This window comes from Netta rufina (assembly GCF_964035555.1).
Source record: "Netta rufina genome assembly, chromosome: 2".
Taxonomy (NCBI): domain Eukaryota; kingdom Metazoa; phylum Chordata; class Aves; order Anseriformes; family Anatidae; genus Netta; species Netta rufina.
The window spans coordinates 7,991,743-8,017,978 of NC_140124.1; the positions used below are offsets into that span (position 1 = coordinate 7,991,743).

General features: G+C 38.7%; 1 protein-coding gene across 1 annotated transcript in view; it reads left to right on the forward strand.

Moving 5' to 3' along the window:
• DPP6 (dipeptidyl peptidase like 6) overlaps positions 1 to 26,236 on the forward strand; it is a gene marked incomplete at both ends in the record, with an annotated part of 415,156 nt that overhangs the window by 14,715 nt on the left and 374,205 nt on the right. The gene's annotated exons all lie outside the window — the stretch shown is intronic.

Sequence of the window (26,236 nt, forward strand, 5' to 3'; positions counted from 1 at the left end):
GTGGGCTCAAAATGTTGGCAATATAGGAATGGCTGTGCCTGACTTGTAAGCAGCTGTGCCATTCATTGAATCTGGCCCTGAGCACTTTTTAAACTTGACCTGTGACACAGACTTGTTTAAAACTAATGCAGCCACTTCTTCAAATAAAGTGATGAGAGGCATACCTGTGAATATATTTACCGTAGCAAGACTGCTCTAACACAGCAGCTTTCCTGCCAATTATTCCAGCACTGACAGAGGAGAAGAGCTCACTCCCGTTCTGGACCATGCAGGAGGGAAATAGCAGAAGCACAGTTTTCTGAAATGAGTGGTGAGGGAGAGGTAGGGATGCTATATAGTTGTGGTTAGAGGCTGGGGATGCTGATGATGGCTTCTTATAGGGTGAAGAAGTGGTTTGGGTATGTAGAACATTGTGTGTGTTGATGTGGAAATGGGTAAAGTAATCTCCAGTTATCTTATCCCAGCAACAGAGGGAAAGCATGGTGCATGTGAGCAGTAAGTCAGCAAATACCAGAGCTGTAGCACCTGACCGGGAGTTAGACATCTGGCTTCTATTGCTGTGCCATGTAGTTTTTCAGGAGATTTTAAATCTCTGTGTGGTATTAGACAGATTTTCCAGAAGATTTTGGTTATGCAATAAAAGTCATCTAGTATTGTTTCTACTCTGCTGTGAAGATGAAACATTCTTATTATATCCTGTAATCTCACTTGTACTCTCTATTCTTGATGTTCTTTCTAAGCCCTGGGCTAAAAGGCGTTGTGATAGAAATGATTAACCCAACAAAACACCCAAACTATGAAGCCCTAAAAATGACTGTCTTTTTTGTACTTTTCAAGACAGTAAAAAAAGATGAAGCAGTGCAGGTTACATTGCTTGAAAGTGCTAATATGGGTTGAACACTCAGGATTTCCATGCTTGTATGAGCTGGAATTTCACATGCCATGAAACACACAGTATATCTAAATCCTGGCCTCCCCAGGGCCATGTGCTCCCAAGAGATGAGCTTGCCTTGCATCAAGGGTACATGTACGTGGCCCAACGAGGTACTTTTGTGGAAGAACTGCGAGCACTATATTATACCAGTGCAGTGCCAGCTTTTATCTGCTGTTCATTTGTATTAATCAGAACTAATTTATCTACTGAATACTCACATGGCTGTGAACTTTCAGTCCCTGGTATAGGTGGTTCAGAGCTCCTTTAGATATCTCTGCATGGTATTACAATGGACATTAGAGAAATCATCACCATGTCAGGCACTCAAAAAATGTAGGCAATACCAGCCTTAAAGTTTCCAGTGAATCCCTTCATTCAACCTGTTCTTGTATTCATTACTCTAGTTTTCCTGCTTATGTCTTTAACTAAATAATTGTATGTAATTTTTTTTTTTTTTTTGAACAGGACCCCCTCTTCCCATCCATGCTTACAGTTATTTAATGAAAAGCTCTTCAAGATTTCATTTCCCCTCCTCCCCCATTGTTTAATGTATGGCCTTAAGCATTAATCTGTGTGCTTTCTTAAGATGCTGTTTAATTTCCTCATGGGCTCTTCTCTAGCATTTACTGTCACGGTTTTTGAATGTGCCTCATAACCTATTGAATTTGTCTTCCCAGGACAGCTGCTGAGTGTGAGGAGGGGTTTATTGCAGTTCTACAGACAGAAAACTGAGGAAGAAATGATAATGAATAGAGAATATCTTGAAGTGGGGACTATTTTAATGGGAGACCATAGCACAAGTCTTTGACCTCAGTGACAATGCTGACTCTCAGCATTTCTACAAATAGTATCAGAAGTCCCCAAGGTAGCCATTTGTAAAGCAAGAAATACTGTAATGTTTACTTAGCGGAACTCAACTTAAATGTTTTGCCCAGCATCAGAGAATCTGGCTGTATGAGAGACAGGGGAATCACTGTGTCTTCAGGGTGTCAGTCCACTTGCTTAGTCATGAAACTGTCCTTGCTCTTTCTTTCCAGCTCAGTCCTTCATTTACTGCACACTATTTCTTTTGGGTCATATATGTCAGTGTGGGCCCTACAGATGGCTTTCTTCAGCTTTCAAATCCCCTCATGAGGCAAGGTTGGAAGTCTGTGTATGCTTATAGACAAGAAGGCTAGGTTAAGTTTAACTTACGCCATATGAGTTCCGTATAGATCCCTGATATTTTGCTATACTTGGTTTTAAAGTAAGACTTATGGGGAGAATTGGTGTCTTTTATTACACTAACTAATAGATCCTGTGGGTAGGCAAACTTAAGTGCATGAGTCCTTCAGATTTGAAGCCTTCCCTCTCACATCAGTTAATTTAATGATGCTTGTTCTTACACAACCCATCTCTGTTACGTCCTCAGATCACTGAGTCTACAAAAGCAGCCCCATCTTAAAAAAGTAAGCAGAAAAATGAGAGATGACATTATATGACAGCAAATGAAATCCCCAGATTAGAAATAGGAGAATGTTACCATAGCCCATTGAGTCAATGGGTAAACTGAGAGTAGTTTGGTTTCATCAGACACTGTGGCGAAAGGGGTCTACCTCTTGTCTGTAGTTTCATAGCTGTCAGGGCACCTTGAAAACACAGAGTGACTTGGGAATTCTGAATTCTTCTCTGATAGAAAAGGGCATAGTATTGTAATTTCTACCTGACTCATTAGGAAATTAGGTCAACTGTCTCTGACACATTTCCATTAACTTTTCCCTGTTTGTATGTGTTTGCCTACCTTTGTATTGTGCTTTAACAACAGATTATCTTTGATAGAACCTAATTTTCTGTGGTATTTGTACAGGGCCTGGCACAGAGAGAACATAGTTCTCTCTAAGCTAAGTTTACCTAACTACCCCACAGAGAGAACATAGTTCTCTCTGAGAGAACTATGTTCTCTCTGTGGGGTAGTTAGGTAAACTTAGCTGATTTATTTTGTTATCTTGCAAACAAACCTTTTTTTTTTTTTTTTTTTTTTTTTTTTAAGCAATATAATTATATATATATTATTTTTTTTATGAAACTGACAAGGTTGTTCTGAATTTATGGTCAGGTTTGATAACAACAAATAATAATAATAATAAAGTAATCTAGGCTAAATTCAAGAAATGAAAGAAGGAAGTTACAATAATCATTCAGATGGAGTAAATTATCTTTCAGAAAGTTTTCTAATCAATAGGACATGGTATTTTATGTGTCTCTGTCTTATAGTGCCTTGTAGAGATAGTAAAATATTACCAGTAACAAAGGTTTAAACCCAGATATCCAGTTTCCCAAGGAGTGTATTAAACACCATGGTAGAGTTATGGTAGAGAGGTAGAGAGGCCCTCTAGCCTACATAATATTTTAAGTATTCAATTGAAAGTGGATCAGTTTGTGTAGTAAAAAATGTGAGTGTCTTCTCACAGAATATTTGCAAAATCTGCAGCCAGAGATATTCCAGGATGAAATTCCAGGAGGTACAGCAGTAAAACAAAACCAACTGAGCTGAAAAGTAGTGTCCCCAAAAACATAAAGTGCAACTATTTTTTCATCCTTCTTATTCTCATGCATGCTCTGCCAGAATTTTATATTATTTTAGTTATTGCAGAGAGTTTATTTCTACCATAGCATTTTGAGAAATGTTTATCTTTTGTATTTTCAGTGCTTTTATTCCTGAGAAAGACTAATTGAAATCTGTATTCGATTTATCTTGCTGCTCTGTAGGATATCACATTTGAGTTAAGTATAAGCAGAACTTTAGAGCTGATGTAAACTTAGAGGATTTTCTGACTTCTAATAAAACAGAGAATCCTTAGGGTTTTAGAATAGCTCCTGGTGGAGGCAATAGGAAGAAATGTTCATCAGTGCTTAATGGAAAACTGTAGTCCTCCTGCTAAGAGAGAAATGCAGAACCACAGGACTTTTTTATTGCTCTATATGACAAAAGATCTGCTTCCAAGTTCTCAGAGGCAGATGAAACTTCATGTACCTGGAAAGTAGAGATTTTCCTGTGTCTTGAGTGACTCAAAGGACTAGATTTGAAGAGGAAAATTAAAAGAAACAAATGCAGGTTTATGGATGAATGCAGAAGAAATTATCCCTTTGTGTACTCAGAGACATAAATGTCTTCTGGGAAAAATATTTGAATAGAGATGGCTACAAAGAGGAAAACAAGTTTGAAATGTGGTCTGTTTAGAAGAAAGCTCCCTAAGGGTGATATTTCTGAGGCTGACATGAAGTCTTTCTGGAAAGAAATTTCAATTTCAGTTTTTGGCCTGTAGATATTTAGTAGTTGTCAATCAGGAACAATAAGTTAAAGAATTGAGGTCAAATAGCAAAATTTGGTGCTGTGTTGTTTGCTAAAATGAGTAGTTCTGGGCTACTATAAAGTAGATCTGTTTGTTGATTTCTATAATTACATTCAGTGTATCTGATCCTCTGGTCACAAGACCTTGTTGCATTGAAACTGGGGGTTTGGGTGTGGATTCTGAATCAGCAAAGGACTTGCTCTGAAAGCACCAGACAATGTTCAGCATTCCCCAAACACCCTTAGGTTTGGTGTCAGAGGAACAGGAGTTTGCTGCATTAGCTGAGAAGTGCTGACATATTTAATGTAGACAACAGCAGCTTGAGTGCCTGATGTATCCAATAAGCTTACAACTACCCGGTAAACCATAAATCAGAGTTCTGTCACATGAGCTGCTGACAAGTGGCAGCTTGCAGGCAATAAGTGCCTTCTAAATGCTAAGCTAATCCAAATCGCCTCACTGTTCCCAAGGACTAAGAGCATGCACAAAGAAAGTGACTTCAAATCAGCTGCCAAGTGATAGTTATATTGCCTGCTGTAGCTTGCCTCTTTGTACCTAAGCCTGAAGGAACAATCTATCCTTTTGAGGCAGCCTGTTTCTGCCTTGTCCAGTGGAGTCCTGATCTGTGAGTGGCACGGTGACAATACAGTGATGGACTGATCAGTATGGGTAAGAGCCACCTGCAGTGCGGCTTCAAATCTCAGATTAAATTTGTGATCTTCACCTGAATTTTTAGTGCATAATGTATTGGTATACCTGTCCTTTCCTATCCATCTCATTCTGTGCTTCCTAACTATTGATGAGGAATTACTTTAATAATCTGCTAATTTGGGAACCGTATTTCTCATTTTTATACAATCATAGAATCATAAAATGCTTTGAGTTGGAAGGGACCTTTACAGATCATCTAGTCCAACCCCTCTGCTATGGGCAGGAACATCTTGAACTAGATCAGGTTTTCTCTGAGATTTGTAGGGATCTCTCATCTCTTCTGCCATATAACCAGCTCATATTCTTTCCACTTTTTCTCAGAAAAAAAAATGTCTGTGTATCCATGTGCAAATTATTTCTGCAAGATTTCTTCTTCACCCCAAACTCATATAGATACTTTTCTGGTGTGGCAATTCATTGAGTCAGTCTAGATTGGACTGCAATAAGTTAAGACATGGTGCACTTAAATACAGGTGTCTCTGTATAGAGGAAATTTAAACTTCTTACAATCATCATCTATTGAGTTCCTTCCAGTGTGTCACATGCCAGATATGTTCCATGGAATCCATCCATCCATCCATCCATCCATCCATCCATCCATCCATCCATCCATCCATCCATCCATCCATCCATCTCTTTTAGTCTAATGAAGACAAGAGGAGATGTTTGCTCATAAAATGCTGCATTTGTTTTGCCTGTGGAAAAAGTGGAGCTGTTGCTACCAGGATGGTGTAACAGGTGGGGAAAGAGCCAGAGCCCTGTCTCATCCTGTCCAGACAGAGACCAACAAGGCATGGAGTAGTGGTGTTGGTTTTGGCTAAAGGCAACTTCAACACTGCAATGTTGTACTGAGCTTCCATGAATTGCCACTGCTTTGAGCTGAGTAACAGTTTCAGATAAATGTAATCCTAGAAGAATATCCAGTCTTGATCAGAGTATGCCCCAGTGACAGAGAATCCATCAAGTTGTTTAAGTCTTGCCATAAGTCAGCAGAGTTAATCACTGTGCTCCTAGATGAATGCCTCATTTTTCACGTGAATTTGTCTGTATTTGTTTGACTTCAGATTTCAAGCATTGATCTCTGCTGGGAGGCTGAAAAGCTTTCTGTCATTCAAAATGTATGGTAGAAGAAACTTGTGCTTGATAAACACAGCTCTGTGCTAATGTCACTTCCATTTTTTCACTCTTTTCCTACCTTTGCCATTTAATGTCACAAAAACAAACAACAACAAAAAAACTGTCTTACTTCTTCAAAGGTTCATAATGGAATTACTGCAACTCTGAAGGTTGAGTTGCAACTCCTGTAGTCGTAGTCATGTCTAGTAAAGGTTATTGTGACCGGCAATCTATTATGAGTTTAGGCCTGGCAGCACAAACCTCACTGTGGGTTCCTCACGGCTGCACAATAAAGGAAGTTTGTATTTGTATGGCTGAACTTGCTGAACTTGCTGCTGGGACTTCACTGCTCCAGGGACCAGAACTTGCTAGAACAGAGACTGTATGCTGCTGTCTCCTATCATGGGGTATGGAAATATATTGAGGTTTTTAATTTATTTCTCCCTGATCTATATCTCTTGTCATGGAATTCAAATTAATTCTTACCACTTAGGAGTCAGCAAATTGCCTGTTTATTGTCTATGGGAATGATCAGAATGGAAACTCTGTGGAATATTACTGAAGTATGAATAAACAAGCTCCCTGCTGGCAGTGTCTGTCTGTCATAGTTTTAACTGAAAACAAAAGTTTTAGAATGGATTGCTCTTTAAAATCATGATAAAACATGTTACAAATAATAAGAATGTTTTGCTTAAACTGAGTCTGGTTACATGAGAGAGTTTTGATCTGCAGGGCTTTGACAGCCTGCACTTTGGGCACCAAAATAATGAACTCATGGCTTCTGCGTGCAAATCCCAAATGAAATTCAAGGATAAAAGAAAGAAAAAGGGGGAGAAGAATGAGTAAGGAGGGAACAACCTGTTCTCTTGCCCAAAATATACTCTAGGTGTATGATAAAACTCAACAGCCTGATGAGAGAAAAGAAAGGAGAAGTAAAATACAATTCTGGTGGCAGAGGGACTAAGAGAATAGGCTGGGAATATGTGCAGATAAAATGTCACCAGGAGCCACTGCTGAAGCAGATGGAAAAATTAATTTCTTCTTCTATTTAGAGAATATGAGGGTAGATGAGAATATAGCCTGGATAACTTTGGGTTTAGTTAAACTGAAATTTGTGGATTCTTGACAGTAGCTGCTTGAGAAGCTAATTTGTAGAGAACTGACATTTCACCAGAGATACCTGAAGGTCCTCTGCACTGCAGCTGTATATGGTTTTCTTGGATTGCTTAGATGCTTTTGAAATGGGTGTGCTTAGGTCTTCAACAGGATGGCCTTAAGGTTACTCCCCCAGGCACAATGGTTTACAGCTTAAGTTCTTAACACAGCTGTAGTGCTGAGGAGAGAGATGAGACCAAGGAAGTTATCTCCTAGCCTCTGAGAGCAGGCTTTTTGTCACAACACATTCTTGTATTTGTCCAGCTTGACTTTAAATTATTCAAACAATTTACATCCCTGCATTAGTCCATTTCATAAATAGAATCTCAATGAGCCCCTCTGTTCACAGAACAAATCATGCTGCATGCCTCCAAGAGCTGTGTGCACTGATTTGGGATGGGCTATGGACCATGGAATATGAACCAGTCACACAGGTTGAGCATGACCCTGTGATTAAAACTGTGGATTGGAGCTTAAAACAAACCAGCCAAACGTGTGCATCTCTCTCTGTAGGCATTTTAAAATCCCGTTCTGTGAGGCCACAGGGGAGATTGGTTTCAGTGGAGCCTAGACTAAGGCTGATGTATTTAGACACCATTGATGGCATTAATGCAAAACACTATCTGTGTTTTGATGTTATTCTGCTATTCTCAACTGCTGGCTTCCAGACCAATTTACATAGTAGTGAAGTCCTTCCTTTTAAGGAGTTAAGTCAATTAAAATCCCCAAAGAAGGAGTTGAGCATTGATCAGTTGATGGTGGCAGGGCAGCAGGGCTTGTTCTGCAGCTTCACCAGTGCATGTCAGTTTTGTCATCTGGAGAAGTCCTGCACAGCTTTCTTCCCCTCCTGGGAGTGGGCATTAAGCATGGCTGAGCTTTGCCAATACTTTACATTTCTGTTTGTGTGTTGCTTCTGGAAGCATGAACAGGATATGGAGACACTTGGAACAGTCACATCATGATCCCTATGGTATCACAAAACCAGGCAGTATGTCACATGGCAGGACAAACATGTGCTGTCCTATTGCACGTATCCCAAACACATAGGCTGAAAGGAGGGACCAGAGCAAAGCATAGCCCCTCTCCTCTATTGCTGCTGCCTTCAAATTTCTTCCTGGGCATTGGACAGCTGGAGAAAACATCTTTATGAGTAGAACAGTGCACTACCATGGAGAAATGCAGCAGGTAAACACTGAAATGAAAGATGTACAGCATCAGTACTGATGATGTCCAGCACCTGTAAACTTAAGCCTCTGTAATTTGAGATTTGCTGAAGAAAACCAGGAGACAATTGTCAGTAGTGGTTGCCTAGTGAAGGGATATTAGACTAGAGTAAGCTCACTCTGTAGCTCCCCTGGCATGTCCTCCTGTCAGCCTGTGGCTTGGATTGTTCCTGTGCCCTGTGTTGTGTCACCAGGTTTTTCGTATAAACACATATAAACTTCTGGCATACATAACATTCTCAGGCAATGAGCTTCACAGTTTAGCTATCTGCTGCTGGGAAGGGAAAAGAAAGAAAGAAAGACTTTTTGTAAGAAGAGGAGAAAATGATAATTTCCTTGCTGTTCCTGCACACCCAAGCTTTTCACTGTCCATCCTGCAATGAAGCCATCAGTCCCGTGTTTCCAGGTATGACTTGGTCTGCCCCTGTCCCCTTCCTTCCTGAGACATCACTAGGGTAATCCTTATTTTTGGGACACAGTGGGGTGATTTCCTTACATGCTATCTCAGAATATCTAGAAACATTGTAATTTAAGTTCTTGCCTAACAAACTGAAAAAAAGCTGTGACTGGCAGAGGCTGACCTTGTGTCCAGCCAGAGCAGTGCACTGGCACAATGCAATAAATTTGCCAAATTACTCTAAACAAGAAGTGTATTATTTTTTTTACCACTGAAATGAAGAGCTCTGTTCTTTTTTCTAATGAGGTTAAGCAGTAAAATCTGGATTTTCTGTAAATCTCTGGATTGTGTTAGTAGTGTGTTTGAAATACATAGCATGGGGAGCAGAGATGGGGAGGGCAGATGATATTGCTGTGAAGTTAGCATGCTGCTTCCTGAGCAGGTGTGTGTGAGCCCAGCTTTGCTGTCTAGCTTTCTCTCATGCTGCGAGTTTGTGCTGGAGTGAGGAGAGAGATCCCCAGTCTCTCTCCTAAGCAGTGTGATGCAGACCAGACTTTGATTTTGGGCTCCCAGGTGAGAATTGTGTAAAATTTGTGTGGATTTCAAACTGATACTGAAGTTCTCCACATTTCTGGGAAAAGAGGGGAAGATGAAAGACATGGAAGACAAACCAAGAAAGAAAGAGTAAAGGACAGCACACAGAAAAAAGGGAAATGAATAGACGTGTGTCATTGCTTTGTATCCGAATGGCTTTGCCACCAGGTTGGCATGCTTATGCATTGTAATGCATTTTTCAAGCTATATGGTGATTTAAAGCCATGACTGGTATCAGAGACTGTAAGGAAAGTAAAAAGCTGCCTGCTTTCTGCCCTGAAATTCCTTCGTTGCCTTGGCTGTATGCCACTAAAGCACAATTAAACTAGCACGAACAGGATGTGTCACTGGATTGAAGATCACAGAGTTCCACCAAACCCTCTGGTTGTGCCCCCCGGAGACCTGCAACAGAAGGTAAACCCTGCGTACTGCTTACATCCCCCGGGCACTGATGTACAGGTAAAAGGCCTCACAAGCACAGCCAGAAATTTATAGCAGAAGCAGATGATGAGACAAAAACAAGAATATAAAACAAGTGACAGAACAGGAGATAAGAGAGTTGCAAGTAAACTCTTAGTTTTTCCTCCTCCTTTCCTGGTACTGTAGAACAAAGAACAAGGCTCTACATTGCCAGCAGTATAGAAACATGCTCTGGGTCTCCAAGCCACTCAGCATGCCTTCAGTAAATCAGCAATTTGTTGATCCTTGTGGCAACAGAAACTCTTCTTCGAGTTGACAGTGCTGTCCTCAATAGCAGATTACATGGACGGATGAGTCCATGCTGCCTCTGATGGTTGCAATCTCAGGGCCTAAGCTTCTGTCCACATTAGTTCTTTTGGCCCTTTTACTGTACATTTTGGGCCCTAAAAGAAGACTGGTGCCACACATGAAATATTTTAGAAAATAATTTTTGAATTGCTTCCTGATGTTTCATTATTGACAAGGCATTTGACAGTGACAGAGCCCATCTCCTGAGCTAGGCAAGGTGATTTATGCTCTTGCTATGACATCTTTATGTAGAAAACTACACTAAACTCAAATGCCCAAGCTTGTACTAAAGGCTACAATGTGTTCTGGCTGCTCCCACTGCTGCGTATTATTTATAATGCTTACCCCACATTTGCTAATTCTCTGGCACCTGTTACTTGATGACACCTCTTCAGTCCCATAGCAGATCCAAGCACCTTCAGTGTCGCAATGACTTATTTTGAGACCATGGGTGCCCATGTCTACCTCAAGCATGTATCCATTGTATCCACAACCCTAGAAAATTAAATGACCCTTGTGTGGTCTTGGTGCTGTTGGAAGGGGCATGGAGGGGCCCTTTGAGCACGTGTGGCCTCCCAGTTTGGGGCAAGAGCTCTGGTCATTCTCCATGGGGCTGTAGTGGGAAAACAACCCTTCATTTCTAGCTCTTCCCACCAAAATATATCCATCTACTGGATGGGAAGCGATTTAATTCCTGCAATTTCTATAATGGCCATTTTTTCCCCAGAGCTGGAGAGAGAGGAAGAAACCAACCAGGTCTAATATAATACCTAAACCTCTGGCATACAGGTCAAAATTACTTTGTTTCTGAGAGCTACTGATAATGGTCCTTATTTGGAGGAGCACCTAAGGGCACAATTAAGCTTTGAGTCTGACATTGCACCCTCTTGGCCCACCAGAAAACCCATGTTCTCACAACATGCTGGTTTAAGCATGTGCTTGGAACAGCACGTGTAAGAGCTTTGCTGAGTCAGGGTAAGTGAGAGCAAACTGCCATACCGTGAATAACAACGAGAGCCAGAAAAGCTTTCTTAAGGACACCATCAGCTTGAAAATCACACACAGCCTGAAAATTGTATCTGTTCTAATTAGCAGTAGCCCCGTGACTGCGAGAAAGTAGCAAGGCATAAAACATCTCTCCTCTTGGGTTGATAATTATTCTCCTGATTGTGCTTCAAGCTCTGTTGTTCTTGCTGCTTTATTTGTTTTTCGTGCCTGCTTTGCGTTCACCTCGTGCATTAGCACGATGGCCTTGCTCTGGCATGTTGCATGCTCTTTGCCTTAGGCTGTGCAGACGGGCACATCCCCAGAGCAGCAGTAGGAGGGCTCACAATGCTGTGGTGGAAGTGGGTCTCCCCAAGTGTCCCCATTTCTCAGTGAATCCCCTGTGGGCAGAGGAGCAGCCTTGCTGACTTGCATGGTGGAGCTGGGGAGCGAGGAGGCAGCTTTCTGTGCTGAGCAACAGCACCTTTTTCTCCCTAGCCCACATTCTGGGTGGGGGAATGAGGGTTAAGAGTCCTTCATTTTGGGGGATCTGTCATGGTGATGAGGGGGAGACAAAATGAAAAGTAAACTTTCAGCCCTAGTGCTGAGCTGGCAGCAGAGGGGATTTGTGGGGCAGGGTAAAATTTGTCTTCCTTTTCCTGGGTGAGTTTTAGTATTGCAGCTGTGTGGCATCATGTGGCCATGTCAGCATTTGTGCCCGTGTCAGAGGAAGGTGATGGCAGGATTTTGGCCATTACACAAGTTTAACACCTTCTCAAGCTATCCTTGTAGTTACACTGTTTGTGCTATGGGACAAATAGGTCCTGCTGAAATGTGAATAATAGAAATGCATTTAACCATTATTCCCAGATGTTTCCAGGCTTTCAGCCACCTCCCCGTCCCAGCTCAGTGCTCTGTGGTCAGCTGGAGCCTGTACTCAGAAATTCTCCACAAGCTGGCAGCCACCGCCTCCTCTACATGTGCGGCTCCCAACCAGTTGCCAGCAGGACATAGCATGGAGAGAAGCTGGGATTTATGTGCCTCTCCTCAACCTTTCTGCTTGTCCATCCAGATATGTCCCAGCATGACAAGCCCTGTGCAAGGCCTTGCTGCTTCATAGCAATCTGCAGGAAAAATAAAATAAAATAAAATAAAATAAAATAAAATAAAATAAAATAAAATAAAATAAAATAAAACAAAATAAACAAATAATAACAATAATGATAATAACAGTGAAAATTCTGGCAGCTCCTCAGTTTTCAAAGAAAAATGCAGCACATTCACCAGCTGTTAGCAGCCCAGCAGTAAACTCTGGCCACCTTTCTAAAAAATCCAGTGACCTGCTGATCTCTGCCCCTCAAGTGCTGTTTAGGTTCGGGTGACTGCTCACATGCTGGAATTTCTATTTCTGGTAATCATAAAGGTATATTTGTTGCAACTAGGTACATTTTTACATGATGGGAAGGAGGCATGTATTGTTTATATGGTTCAAAGAGAAACATATTTTTATGCTAACCTGGCGCTTGCTTGGAAAAGTAATTTAGCAAATAGCTTTAAGTATAGCTGTCAAATATGAAGTTTGAAAAAGGGCTTTTGCCAAGTATCATGTACATACCCTAATTTCACAATTTTCCTCTTGTCTGGGAATGGCTTAGATTTCTGATTGTACCAACATGCCAAGTTTAAGAGCATGATGATGCCAATCATTTATTGCAGCTTAATTCACTGAGACTTTTGCTCTTTCAGTGGCAGAAGGATGAGGCTGGAAGCTAATTTGGTAGTGTTGTGTGACCTTGTGACCAGTCTGGAAAAAAGTGGTTCTTTGTTTTCATAGAGGAGAAGAGGGGTGAATATGATCTGAATTGTTAAGGTACATAATGCACAGTGCTCCTTAGGGTGGCTAGCATGAACATTTCTCTGAAACAGAACTTTAAAAATACATGCTATTGATGGAGCTCTTTAAGAGAGAATGAATAAAATCCAAAGTATGCTACTGAATGGATTTTTTTCCCTCACATTTTTCATTGTAATCTACGTACAAACAGAAAAAGAAGAAAAAAGAAAAAGAAAAAGAAAAAGAAAAAGAAAAAGAAAAAGAAAAAGAAAAAGAAAAAGAAAAAGAAAAAGAAAAAGAAAAAGAAAAAGAAAAAAGTGCACATACGTGGCAGTACTGGCATTTAGTCAGCAGAGGGCAGGGTTTGCTGAGTAGAAATTCTTTCTGCTGAGAGGAATAAGGCACAAGAAAGAGTTACAGAACCCAGGAAGGAGAAATTTTGAAGATGATGCACCAATTCCTATTGCCTCCCCTCTGCCCCGTTCAGCTGTTCTCAGTTGCAGCTTAGGTTTTGTTACTTATATCTCTGTTTTTTATTTTTATTTATTTATTTATTAATATTTTAAATAATTATTTCTTGGTTTTAACCCATAACATACAACTAATCCTTCAATTTAGTTAAGCTATTTAGGATACATTTATGAGCTCTGCAGGTTCAGGGATCACGTTTTAATTTTCATAAACGTATTTTTTGAAAATTGTTGCTGGCCATATTGTCTCTTTTTGGAAACATTAAAACGGTAGCAGAGTTCAACAAAGTAAAATTGAAAAGCAGAAAGAGTCATGGGGAATTTTTTCTAACCTGAGGTCAGAAAAAGGTGAAAAACTCTTGCAGGAATGAGTTTCAATTACAGAGAACAGGAATAAATTCTGGACTTCTTTGTGCTAACATGGTTAAGTACGAGACCAAAAGGTTGGGGAAATTGTTAAAGTCTGTTGGCTGTCTTACCTGAATGGCTAATAAAGGCATTTGAGGTTTTACACCTTTCAGAGTGTGGCAGCAAACTACTGAACTATTTATGTTTTCTAATATTGATATATAATGCCTGCGATCTGTGTACTAATAGTTTTTTTATTTGTTTTTTTTTTTTTTTTTTTTTTTAATACTATAAAAAAAACAACAGCAATGTTTACTCTTCTTTGTTAAAATTAGAGTAAATGGCAGAGTGTATGAGCTCATAGGACGTGAATAATAAAAGTGATTCTTTTTAAAATGCCAGAAGGAAAATTCTTTATGTATAGGAAGACTGAGATCTGGATCTGCAAGCTTTAGAAGTGTCCCTATAGCTGCTCTCATCTGTGACTGAATTTAGATCAGGTTTACATGTGATTGCACATATGAAATGTATGCAAAGATATTTAGAGGAAAATGTCACTGTGGGAGAAAAAAAAAAAAAAAAAAAAAAAAGGATTCACAGTGACAATAAAGAAAATGTTATATTATATTATATATCTGAATAATATAAAATGTTATATTATATTATATATCTGAAATACTTGAGTTGATAGTCATTTTTGTGTTAGCCCAATTCCACTTTCATTAAACTGCAAAGAATTCCTGTATGTTATTAGTCCAGTTTTGTCACTGACTTTGTCAAAGCAGTTAAATTCTGCGATAACCTAAGGAGGTGCTATAGATGCTTCAGACATAACTAAAAGAGAAAGGATGAGAGAAGTAGCTATTTCCACTATTTTGTTTTTCCTTATTGTTCTGGCAAGATATGCTCCACTGAGGTGCAACTGCTCTGCTTGGAATAAATAGTGACAAAAGTGAGAATACTTAAATCCTCAAGGGAAAATATGAATATTTTAGAGTAGTCAGATCCTTCAGAGAAATGATTATTTTGGCTGGGAGAGGTTAGTCCTGTTTAGGAGCACAAGCTGATGATTTTAAACTTCAGCCAACAACATTCTTGCACATCAAGTTCATCTAATAATATAGAATTATGAGGGTAGGAAGAGGCTAACTGGTTCATAACTAATAGATAATTTACTTATTTCTTTAAAGAAAATAAAAAGTGGAGGGACAGTGGATTGTTTAAGCAGAGAAATAGTAAGAAGTGCCACATGGTGACAGTCTGGAGTTCTGGAAATTCCCATGACTTCCACGACCAACTACACTGATGTGGATCATTACCTTAACACTTGAGAGGATCACTGGTGCCTTTCCTCTGTCAAATACAGTCTGCTTGAGGCATCTTTTTGTAGGTGGAAAACTGACAGAAGAGGAGACCAAGAGTTGGCCAGGGATGCCTGTGGTCCCAGGAGGAATTAACCCCAAATTCCAGTCTTACACTTCTGACCACTGTCCATCCTCTCTTCCTGCAGCTCTTGCCATTAATACAGATAAAAGGTTATTTATTTATTTATTTCTATGTCTGACTCAGTAAGCGGTAAGATTTGTGCAGAGATCTGCTTCTTGTTTCGCTGTTTATATGTACAGTCTTTTAGAGAAATATAAACAAAGAAAAGCAAAGCAATTTTTTTTATATTATTATATATATATTTTTTAGAACCAAACTTTGCTGGAAAGTTGATTTCAGAAGTAAGTTGTGGATTTGTTAGACATGTTCAGATTAATGCACACTGCAGTGCAGTGAATATTAAAGGAACTGTCAAGAAGGAAAGTCTGTGTATGGGATAAATTAGGACTCTCCAGGGATTAAAAAGATGTAGGATTTTTTTTAAGTAGCTAGTCTGCTATTGAAAAATAATGAGTAGTTTCCATAGCAACCTGACTTTCACATGGTGCACACATACCGTAGCAACATAAAAAAGAACAGTATCAAAGAAGGAATAAAATTGAGCTGTGCTATTTGGATTTTTAAAAAAAATGTTCCTCCATCATAAACTCTCTGTTTACAATGCAAAGATCAGTAAATCGCAGAGGATTTTTTTTTTTTTTTCCAGAATAAATAATTATAAGAACTTTCATCCAAATATTTGGAAAAAGGAAGCAAAGTAAGAAGTAATACTGTAAAGAGGACTGGAAAAGGTTATATTTTTTTCCTGTCCACCCTGTAGCTTGAACAAAGCCAAGAGTATTGCAAGTTATTAACATCTTCTCATGGCCTTGTATCTAATAGAGTTCAGTATAATAAAGAGCCTACTGCTATTATTTCCTGAATGTATATTGAGGTGTTTGACACTGTGAGATGCACACAGGTTGGTCATCATTTCACCTGTGCAGAATATTTGTAAGAGAGATGACAGGAAAGTCAAACTCTTCAGACTATAAGTTCTCAAAATTAAGACTAGGTTTCTCTGAAGGTCGGCCACATGTTGCAATTTCTTCAAGCCAGGCTGGAGTTGCTTATTATTTCACAGGGAAATGAAATAGAAAAGATGTAAAAACAAAACAGAAAGACAACCAACAACTTTGACGGAGGTTTGTTGTGGTTGTTGCATGTCAGTTTGAGTACAGAATTCACAACAATGGCTGAAGGCTGTGAACTACAAGGATGTGAAGCTCAGGAAACTTTCAGACACACTAACTTTGACAAGTTGAACTCTCACTCTGCGTTCTACTCAGGAATATTACTCTCCTGACTCCATAGTCTAGAAAGAAAACTACTATTTTACTTTTCAAACCTGCTTATCTTAGAGAAAAACTGACTGGAGAATTTTAAATGCAAAGAGGGGAAGGGATTATAAATATAAAAATATTAAGTTAGGGTGAGAGGAAGGAGAAAATTATTAATAGTAATCATTATAATAAATTAGAAGATGGAGTTTCTAGATCTTTGGTAAGGAAAGACAAAGATGACGAGATCCTAAAAATCACGTTTCTTCAGACATAACCTTTCTTCCTTCAACAACATTTTTAGTTTGGTAATGGATATAATATCTGAGAGTTGCCTGGCTCTGTACCACAGCCCTAATCACACTCGAGAAACTGCAGGTGGACTTAGTTCAGCATGTGCATCCTTATTAGGCTAACATCTGGCCAATGACTGTATCATGGTATAATTTTAAAAGGAGAATCTGCACAGAGCAAATGTGGTTTTCAGTCCTGCAAGGATTGATTCTTGGTCCTACACCATCTCAATCCATGTGTAAATCACTCATAAGAATTCATGAAGTGATGACAAAGTTCTGTGATTATGCTGTACTGATCTTTGTGTCAATGTTAAAGATGATGGAACAGCTACAGGACAGATAGGATCTGTTGGTAAGCTGAAAGAACACAAAACCCATCTATTTTGAGAAAGTCAAATCTGCAGCAAAAAATATAGGTCAGAGTTGAAAGGTAAGATGAAGTAATGTACCTGAAAAAAATACTCAGTGTCATTGAGAAATGACAAGTGAAGGACAAGCTCCGTGTGCATTAATATGTACAAAATGTTCACGTGTATTTGACCCTTCAGTAAGAATAAGGATGGTGTAGTAGGTCTTTGGACTTGCGGGAATCATTAACAAAACCTATGCAAGGGACTAGTATCCGTGCTTTGAGAAAAACATTTAAAGCAGTGAAGAGGATCCAGATAAAAGCTTTGGTGTTTAATAAGGAAAGGAAAAATATGCCTTGCTGGGAGCTGGGTGAATTTGATGTGTTTAGTTTGCCAAAGAGAAAGTTCGTGGCTCTATCATATCACTCTGATCTACTTGGGGCAGGCAGAGTATGTTGAAGGAAAATGAAGGTAGAAAAAGATTTCAAAATGAGGCAGGAAGATGTAGCCTGCTGGTGGAAAAACTTGTGAAGGGTTATCTGTAAGGAACTGTGTCTTGGGGAATTTTTTAGTAACAACTAATCAGTTGTCTACAAAACACTCTAATTCAAATGGAATTCAAATTTGAGCAAGATCTATAACCATTGGGATTTCTTAATAAGTAACTATAAATGTTCTTTACAGTTGATGAATATATTAATTGTTGATTTTTGAGAGCTTTGTCATGATTTATTGCACTACAGGCATTGCTTCAGGACAGCTGCTTTGGGATTATTGTTATACATTTGTCTTACTTCAACATCAGCTCCTCAAGGTAGCTTGTCCCTCTTTCACGGAAGGTGTTGTTCAATCAATCCAAGCTTGATAAATTCAGCTTACCTTACTCTTACCACTGAGTGCCAGGTCTCAAATGTGGATGTGTGCATAGTCATTGCAGAGAGACTGATATATAGTAATTTCCTGTGCTGAAGTCTTTTAGAAATGCCAGCAAGTGGTGCACTATAAATTCTTCTGTTTTGTTTTGTTTTGTTTTGTTTTGTTTTGTTTTCTCTCCCAGCTTTCAAAAATAGAAAGGAATTATTTATTAATTGCAAACAGGTGAAAAAGCCATAACAATCATGTGATTTTGTTTTTGCAGGAAAAAAAAAATAATTCACAGATTATAAAATGTGATGATTTTTCCTTTAAAATGAAGAGATTCTGAACCATCAAGGTTCATAAATACCAGAAGGATTGTATCCTTGAAATTAAGAATTTCCTTATGTGATTTTCTCAAATGAGCTATGTATTTACAGGGAAAAGTGCCATTTTCAAGTCAGACTGTTACAAGTAGTTGTTTTCTTGGTGATATTTTCCATCTGTTTTTCTTATTCCTAGTACAGGACTTTTCATATGGCTTCAGTCTTATTAATATTAACACAAAAATTGACAATAACAAAAATGTTCTGATTTTAACTCTATGAAGGCAAATTAATAAGTAAGACTCACCCTAACCTTTTCATTAGTACCATCCAACACTTGTAGTTAAGCTACTTAGAGCTATGGCAGCTTTTTTTGATATAATACTTCTTAATGCCAAATGCTAATTATTCATGGGAATGTGCTTTCCTGTAGCCCCAGGTTGTTGCAGAAAATGACAGCTTTTAATATTTCTAAAATAAAATAATATATTTTTTTTTCTCCTGTGGCATTTTAGTGCATATCACATTTAATGAAATGTAGACTTTTAAGGTCATTTCATTAGTAATGAACTCAACAGGATTCTTTCTTTCTTTCTTTCTTTTTTTTTTTTTTTTTTTTTTTTTTTGGTGTCTGATTAAACTGTCATAGTTTTAATAAGAAGTTCCTGAGTAATTTTATTTTTGTAGGAAGTTCACTAGGGTTTCCTAACTTTGAAAGTCTCTTTCCTCTATTATATATATATATATATAAATAATCTTATATGATTGCTAAAATGAAAACTGTGTGTGATAAGTTGAAAAAGATTCCAACTCTTTTTTTTTTTTCTTTTTTTTTTTTTTTCTGTGAAGATCTGAAGTACATTCCCTTTTCTTCAGTTATATGACTCTCCATCCCACCTCACTTACTTTTCAATTAATCTTTTTTTTTTTTTTTTCCCCAAGTCCTTCTCTTTGGGGAACATAGTTTTATTACTTCAGAAATCCTCTTCTGCTTTCTACAACTATTTAGATTATTTTAAATACTTGCCACGAGAATTATGAAAACCCCTAACAACTACTGCAAGGCCTGATGTGCACCAGAGAGTTATTTTAACCCATGTCTGCAGGCCTGATCCTGACCTATATGAATCAGCAGGGAATTTTGGACGCCATGGAGAGGAAGATGCATCCCAGCCACATGTCTGCGGCCTGCTGTGTGTTTGCAGATGAAGACAAAGCAGTGCCTGATTCGTTGTCTTATTGGAAATTTGCTGTCTTTGGAGTTACTCAAAAACATGCAGTCTGTGAGAGGCCAGAACTGCTAGCACAAGATCATGCTTTGCAGAGCCTGTCCCCATGCAGCGTACCCTAGCAGGATGCCTCTCTCCTGCTTTTCCTATCTCCATTGCTTCACAAGGACATTTACACTCACAAAACTCCTCTAAAGCCCATAGTAGTACTGAAATGGTTAAAAAATGGCACCTTTTTAGGTACCATCACTGCTAGAAAGTGCTTTCTGGGGTCATTTGAGCTTCATGCTGAGGCATGTTGCTAACTGCTGGTGGTGTGTCTTCTTCAAAGGATGGCTTCCATCCTAGCTTGCTCCTCTGCAGAGAGCAAAAAGCCTTTGAAAGTACCTTCTGCCTCATCAGAGTAATGAGTGTTTAGGAAAAAAAAAAAAAAAAAAAAAGGAAAGAAAAGAAAAAGAGAGTCTGCTCAGTGGTTCAGAATTTTGCTGGATTCTGTGTAATTAATTAAGATTTTTTTAAACGTTGGTTGCTCTGCCAGTCTGTGTATCTAGGTTGTGCCAGTTTCCAGGATTCCCCTCCACCCCCATCCCCGCCCCTCGCCCCGGTTCCTCGCACAGACGTGAGCAGCTGCAGCAATGGAAGACTTCTTTGTAGAGGAGGCAGCTCCAGTGGAACAGGTAGGCGGGCTGGGGTGGGCACTCACACCCTGAGTGTGCCACGATAGCCACTAATTTTTAAAGCCAATGGTCCTAGGCTCCAACCAGCTTACAGCCCTTACAAAGGAGCAGGGCTGGCAGTGTCTCTGAAGACACCAGGTGTAGCTCAGAGCAGCCTCTAACGTTGAGTAAAGATGCCCTCGTGTCTGCAAGGAGAAGGTTAAAAACTTCCCCAGGTGACCAGAAACCTCCGTGTTTTGCTCGCCAAGCAGGTATTGCCATGAGCAGAGAGCTCTCTCTTCCTGGGAGGATGTAATTCAGCGGGAACGAAGGCAAGAAGGGAAGGTCTGAGGCCTTGTGGGGAGCAGGGAGGAAGCAAGGCGGGCTGGAAGTTGGGCGAGCAGGCCTGGGTGTGATGGATCTTTCACAGCTCCCCACTCGGCTGTTTTTTTTCGGGACTATTTCTTCTCTGTCTTTGCCGTTCCACGTGGCAGTGGAGCTGGATAACTGAGGACATTGCTGTAGTGCAGGTTACATCAAGATCAACTTTACCCTTATTCCATATGTTGATAAACAGCATTTTCTTCTTATGGGATTTTTGTTTTGTTTTTCTTATTATTTTTATTTTATTTTATTTTATTTTATTTTATTTTATTTTATTTTATTTTATTTTATTTTATTTTATTTTATATTTTGTTTTGTTGTTGTTGTTGTTGTTTTATTTCATTTTAATTTATTTTATTTTTTATGTTGGTTACTCTGCAGTCATTTACACCTCCTGCCTCAGCCATGCCGTAGATAACATATTTCTGGACAAGCAGAGCCCTTGGACGAAAGGTCTTACAGTGATCATTGAGTGTGGAAGAAATTTGAAGCTGATTAATGCCATGGAGTTTGACCAAAAGGATATAAAGCAGGGGGTGACTTGTTAATGTTGCAGGTATTTTAGGCCAAGCCTGGTTTAGGGAACTTTTCCTACATTAGGGCAAATGACAACTACAGAAATTGCCTGTTAGATTTCTGTCTTTCCACCATGCTGATGCTGTAGTGTTTGAAGAGAAGTTTTGCATTAGGATTGATTTGGGTTGCCTAAGGTGTAATGCTATACATATTGAAATTTTCAAGGTGGAAAATGATGTGTAAGTGCTAGTTATTCAAACCTGCATTTTGACTAATAGATGAACTCTAAAATGAGCTATTCTCTTTCACCACATCAGGAATGTAGACTGAGTTTTGCTGCTATTTCAAAAACATCAGGTGCATTAGCAGTATCAGAACCTGCTGCACTTTTCCAGTGATCTTAATGATAGCATTCAGGAAATAACAGCTGAGAGCTGGGAGGAAATAGATGCCAATAAATAAAGCTGTGGATGCAAGAGAAACCTATACAATGAATGGGAGTTCCTGGGTCTGATGTTCCTGGGTGATGCTCCAGGGTGCTGTGGCAATGCGAGGTCTGATCGCTGAAGCAGGATGCTGTGTTCATGTGATGGTTCCCCAAAAATGCATTTATCATCTGGCACCCAGGCAGACCTAAGATGCGTCAGCTCAGGGACTCTCTGTCCTGAGCCATACTGCATGGATGGGCAGGTTTTCATCTATTGGGCTTTTAGTCAATCATTGTGAAAGGACGGGAGATAATAGCTCTTCCTTACTTCCTGGGATAGTGTGTGAATAAATACTTCATGAATCTTCCAGAGACTACAGGACCATAGATACTTTAAAGAGACTTAAAGTTAGTAGATTGTGTGCACTTCATGCCTGATACAGTGTCTCATCCAGTGATGAGATCAGTGTCTCTGATTAGAGAATCTGAAGACAAATTCGAGCCTGCTCAGTAGCTTTGGAAGAAATGTTCAGGACATTCATCTGATAGCATTTCAAAGTGAAAGATTAACATTTTGCAAAGTCACATCATGTTTCCTGACTCTTCTTTGAAACAAAAGCCTGTTGTTTCTAAACTAACTTTGTAAGTAAATGTATGTTGCAGTTGGTGATTTTTCTTTATGGACAGCTGACAATATCTGTGAGAAGAGTGAGGAGTTACGGTCCTGTGTTAAATAACAAAGTAGGCACATCAGTAATAAGGTACCACTTCTTTAAGCAGATTTATTTGAATGATTGTGATATAAGCTCATAATTCAATCTATGTGGGCAATTCTCTTTTGCTGCAGCCTCATTTCCATCTGCATTGATGCAGATGTTTGGCTACGAAGCAGAACAGGACTCCAGCTTAATGTTGGTGCTAGTCTGGAATTTATGACTTTGAAAGTGCCCTGTTTAATTGCGTGTTTCCCCTGGGAGTGGTGTGCCAGAGTGTAGAGAGCACTGTAGGACTTCTACAAAGGTTTACGTTCAGCTGTTTCTTTCAGAAGTACTCCTGGAAGAAAGTGTTGGAGAAGAGTGCCTTTGAATTGGTCAAATTCTGAACTGAGGAATTTCCTGTTTCTGTTTCTTTTAATAGGAAGGCTTACTTGCAATGATTATATTTTACTATAGATTTCCATGTGCTTGCACTCTTTTTACAAAAGCTGATGTTTTAATGTGAGGAGGAGACAGTGTTCTATAGCTACATAATTGTTATACAAGCATTTTGAGTAATGGTAGAAGGAACACAATTAAAGTTCATAAAATTGACAATTGCAAGCACTTAAAGAGGGTAGGCTTAGAATTTCAAATGTCCATGATAAATTTGAGTGACAGTGTGAAATCAATAAAATAAAATTCAATAAAAACAAATACTAAGTATTGTAATTAGGAAGGGAAATCATATGACACCAGGACAAAAAGGGGAGTAATTTGGTAAGCATCTCTCTGCAGAAAATGGGGTTTGTGGCTTATATATATAGTGGATGACAAGTTAAATAAGAATCCAAAATGTGTGTAATTGCAGAAGTGGTAGAGTTCATTCCAGAATATATTGATGGATATGTGGTTTTCAAGTTATGGGAAGTAATTATTCTACTGTATTTGGTTTTGGATCGGTTTGAAATTGAGTACTGGTCCTAACACTTGGAGGAAAATATGAGGAAGCTGGAAAAAGCCCATATGAATTCAGAAGGGATGAGAAATGTTCAGAACTTAGAAAAACTGTGTTCAGTTGGGGAAAAAAAAAAAAAAAAGAAAAAATAAAAAGAAAAAATAAACTGAGAAAAATAATTCTAACAGTCAAAAAAGCTTAAAAGCTTGCCTTTTTTGTTGTTGTTGTTTTTTTTTGTTTTTGTTTTTTTTTTTTACTAAGTTTTCTTCTGGGAAATCTTATTTTACAACAGAGAGCTTTTGATTAGATTTTAGGAGAAATTTTATCATAATAGATGACATTACGGAAGATTATAGAATACTTTTTTCTGATGAGAAGGATTCAGAACAGAGTAGACAAACATCTGTCAGGGTACTTGGGAAACTGTACTGGGACGGACTCAGAATTCTGCTGGGATTTCTTCAGCAGCATGTCTCTGTTGATTTTACTGCTATGCAGAATAAATGCTATGTGTTGGGAGGAAAAAAATAAAACAAAATAGAGAGAATCCTTGTTGTGTGCTTCAGAGTAGTTTTGTGCTGGCACAGAAGAGAGATGCAGAAACAAGACCTATATAAGTGCTACCAAGTCACCATATATAGCATCCTTAGTGGTCATGGCTATTTCTCATAAACAGAAAAGTGCTGCTGTTGCTCTCCTTTGGATTAAGTGCTGAGTGAGTATTCAACATAACTTCTGCAGGTGAACAGCTTACAAACAAAACATAAATTTATAAACGCCCATTTGGAAGAATGCTGGTTCTTTAAATTATCCAAGTGATTGATCCTACATTGATCAACACCATCTTTTATCATAAAATCACAAACCATCTCTACCCCAAAATTACCTACTGAAAGATGTGATTGCAGAAATTATCATTATTTTAGAGCTTTCCCAGTTTTTGATTAAAATCAGGATATTTCACTGTGTTTGATGTCAAGGTCGGGGAGACAGGAGTAAGGGGATAAGTCAGAAAAAGCTTTGGTGTAACTGTTATGATTCCTTTACTGGAAAAGGTCCCATTTTACTGCTTGGCTAGCAGAGTAGGAGATAAACAGAAAATGTTTCCTGTGTGTGTTCCAGTAAACAAAATCAAAGATCCAGAGCTGTCATCTGCCCTGCCAATTCTAGGAGGACACCTCTAACTATTGTGTAGCAGGCAAAGGATTTTTCTGGTTAGTCAGTATCTAGCAAAATCCTAAAATAAAAATAAGTAAATGAGGGTGCTGCTGATTTAGAATTCTTGGATTTCTAAGTCTAGTGGCAGTTACCACAGTTATATTGCAAGACATAAACAACTGTTAATGCTTTCTGCTGAAAAGGGAGTTTCTTACAGCTTAAGCGTGATTTAACAGAGCAAACAGACATTTTTAGAAGCACATTGATATATCATGCATATTTGGATCATTTTGGTGGAGTTCTTCTGGGTTACCTATGGTTGTGACAATCCAAAACTGTAGTGTGAAGCATAAAAGGGGTTAAAACCTTTAGAATATAACTAACAAACATTTCTCCTGTAGGGGAAAAAACAAACAGACAACAACAACAACAAAAACAACTACCAACAACTTGTCTGTTGGCTCATCAAAACTGTACATCAGTCTGTTTCAGCCTGTTTCAGTTTCCACAATAAAGTAAGAGGAAATAGCAAATGCTATTTCTATGGTATTGTTAGAACTGGTTCAATGAACAATTCAAGCAAATGTATCCAATTAACTTGGCCCTTTCATGTATCCTCAAACCATTTGCAGATCAGTCTTGTCTGCAGTGTATTAATCTTTGCAGTCAGAGTACAAAACACACTGCAGCACCTAGATCTTCCACAAGCTAAGTCCTCGGTGTATTTTCTGTTCTGTGGCAGAATAATTAAACTTTTTTTAAAAGATATTGGAAACTTAACATAGATCTTACCTTATCTTATCTTATCTGTCTGGTTTGGCTGTTTAGATAACTAATCACTTTGAAATTTATGAATTTTCAGGATTCAGAAGCAGGTATTCCCTAGAACACCTTTGTACCCTCCAGCAATTTCATAAACCAGAGTTCTCCATGTATTTAGTAGTTCTAAATGAATTTTTCTTCTGTGAATTTGTCTGATACCTTTTGAATCAATGTAACCTTCTAGGCCATCTGCTGATTTTATCTGATATATAGTTGTTATTATATTGGAAGTTATTATAGTTATTTAGTTATTATATTGTAGTTATTATATTGTAGTTATTATATTGGAAGATAGAGTGAACAAGTATTCCCTGCTGACCTCCTTTCTACTTGTTTTTATATACCCCTATCCTCTTGTCCCTTTTTAGGCTGATGAGTCTGAGATTATATATCTATTCCTCATATGGAAACCACTCTCCATCTTCAGTCTTGTTTGCATGTTTCTGTTTCTATTAAATCATTTTAGGGACAGGGAGCAGCTTGGAGCTGCACACTCTCGAAGGTGAGGATAATCCATGGAGTTATATAGTGGTAATTTTTTATTATTTTTTTTCCTGTTTTGTTTGTTACTTCTTTTCTAACAATTCTCAGCATTTGGTTTGCATCTTTAACTGCTCCTGAGCACTAAGCTGACATTTTCTTAGGTCTACTTATTATAACCCAAGCTGTCCATCCTGAGTGCTGATTGCTCAAAATCCATTGTTGTCCATGTAAACTTTAGGGCTGGTTTCCTTTTGTGCATCACTTTACATGTACTTAGATTATACTTTTGTTGGCTATTTTTTCATTAAGTCACCCAGGAGGGCCTGGTCTTAAGATACTTGACAGTCACTTGGGCAAATCTCTATGTCACTCCTTTACTATCCCACTCACTGTCCTTAACTTGTTGGCTCTTCTGTCTTTATCTGCTATTAGAGCCAGTATTGGCATTAATCCTAGTTCTACTGATGGATATGTTCACAAGGATGTCATTGGAAGAAATGTGCACTACAT